Source organism: Theropithecus gelada, chromosome 9, assembly GCF_003255815.1.
Source record: "Theropithecus gelada isolate Dixy chromosome 9, Tgel_1.0, whole genome shotgun sequence".
Classification (NCBI taxonomy): Eukaryota; Metazoa; Chordata; class Mammalia; order Primates; family Cercopithecidae; genus Theropithecus; species Theropithecus gelada.
In genome coordinates, this window is record NC_037677.1 from 34646205 (window position 1) to 34648764 (window position 2560).

The window sequence follows — 2560 nt, forward strand, 5'->3', positions numbered from 1 at the left end:
TTAAGTTACTTAATAACTTAAATTATTAAGTATTAAGCCACCGCGTCCAGCCAGGATTCTTGAAAGGGAAAATTTATAGACACAAAGGATGGAATAGTGGTTGCCAGGGAGGAGGGAGGTTAGTGTGGCTTTAAAAGGGCAGCAGGAGGGATGATCCTGCAGTGATGGAATGTTCTGTGTCCTGATTGTAGCAACACCAATATCCTGCTTGTGATATTACACTATATTTCCTATAACAGTTACCATTAAAGGAAATTGGGTTAAAGGCTACACAAATCTCTCTGTATTATTTCTTACAAATAAAAGGGAATCTGCAGTCATCTCAAAAAGTTTAGTTTTAAAAACCAAGGTTGATTTCTCATCGGGAAAATTTTGGCAATTGAGATAATTCTTATCTTTCTAAATTTCTCCTAATGATAGACGTCTTCCACAAGGATATGAAGGCCTAATTTCTTCAAAGAGAAGACATCAGCAATGACAGACTTGGTGTCTTAGAGTTGAGGGCTTGAAAACTCCTAAAAGTTGTTCCCATATGGACTTCACCTCCCCCAGGTAGAGTTGCAGGGGAAAAAGCTCACCCCCAACGCCTGGCATTGGTTCCATCATGAAACTTCAATTTGTAGACTATATCGACGAAACATTTTTCAAATTAGTAACCACAAATCCTAATTACTTTTTTTTTTTTTTTTTTTTGAGACACAGTCTCATTCTGTGGCTGAGGTGGGAGTACAGAGGCACAATCCTGGCTCACTGCAACCACTGCCTCCTGGGTTCAAGCAATTCTCTTGCCTCAGCTTCCCTAGTAGCTGGGATTACAGGCGCCCGCCACCATGCCTAGCTAATTTTTTTGCATTTTTAGTAGAGATGGGGTTTCGCCATGTTGGCCAGGCTGGTCTTGAACTCCTGACCTCAGCTGATCCGCCCGTCTCGACCTCCCAAAGTGCTGGGATTACAGGTGTGAGCCACCACGCCAGACCTCCCAATTACTTTCGTACCAATCTTTCAGTAAGGGAACCCTGAAAATCGTATCAAATTAAAGGATAAAATACAACACATACTACAACATAATTTGCTTAAGGCTAATTGTAGCCTAAATTTATTACCTGCATTCTAACTCAAAGTGCCTCCCCCAAATAGTTAATTTTATATTTTTTGTACTTTTTTAAAAAAGAGTGATAAATTTTGGAAAATACCACCTGTATGCATTTTCCTTAACCTTATTTACTAAGGCCTTATGTACTTTTTTTGTGTGTGATAGGGTCTCACTCTATCACTCAGGCTGGAATGCAATGACATGATCCTAGCTCACTGCAGCCTTGACCTCCTGGGCTCAAGCAATCTTTCAGTCTCAGCCTTCCAAGTAGCTGGGACCACAGGTGCACACCACCATGCCTGGCTGATTTTTAAAATCTTTTGTAGAGACAGGGGTCTCCCACACTCCTGATCTGAAATGATCTTCCTACTCAGCCTCCCAAAGTGCTGGGATTCCAGGTGTTGAGCCACTGTGCCTGGCTCCTATTTCTGCTTTTCTTTTTCTCTTCATTCCTGTTTACTTCCAGCTGTTGTGCTTTCTCCCTAAGTCAAGTTCAAGTTATTGCTGAGTGAGGCTGAGGCAGCCTCTTAGGCGCGACATTTGTGCTTGGCCACTCCCTTTGTCACGGGCCAGACTCTAGATTGGTTGTCCACTGGGGGGACTGGACCCAGGTCCCAGCCAGTCATGCCAGGGTGGCAGAGCCACTCTCCCTCTCCCCCTTCCCCGCCAGCAAGTGGCGTAGAAGAAACTCCTTAGAGGGCTGGGGTATGGGCATTCTGAGGACTTGCCTATACAGGTGACAATAATTATTTAGGGTTATCTGCTTTTAACAAAGCAGTAGATTACATTTTCTTACTAAATGGGGCTATTCTACATTTGAAAGAATGAGATCCAGCTTTGAGCCATGGTGTGTTGTTGAAACAATCATTTACTTCAAGCACTTCCCCTGTTAATCATCTTCACCATTAAACTAACTGAAGAAAAAAACTGATAATTTACCAATCATGAATTTTATTGACAAACTTCCCATAAAGGAGAATCAAGTGAGATTTTAATATGAAGAATAAAGGACTCTGCCAGAAGTATTCTTTTTTTTTTTTTTTTTTTGAGATGGAGTCTTGCTCTGTCACCCAGGTTGGATTGCAGTGTTGTCATCTCAGGTCACTGCAAGCTCCGCCTCCCGGGTTCACGCCATTCTCCTGCCTCAGCCTCCTGAGTAGGTGAGATTACAGGCACCCGCCACCATGCCTGGCTAATTTTTTGTAATTTTTGTACAGATTGGGTTTCACCGTGTTAGCCAGGATGGTCTTGATCTCTTGACCTTGTGATCCACCCGCCTTGGCCTCCCCAAGTGCCGGGGTTTCAGTCATGAGCCACCGCACCTGGCCTGCCAGAAGTATTCTTTACTGGCTTGACCTTTGTCCCCAGATACCTCAATATATTTATGTAACGAATCTCCCTGACAGTAGAAAATGTGTAATTTCCAATCTGAATAAAACTGAGCTACAGCTGAATAACTGAAAAGAG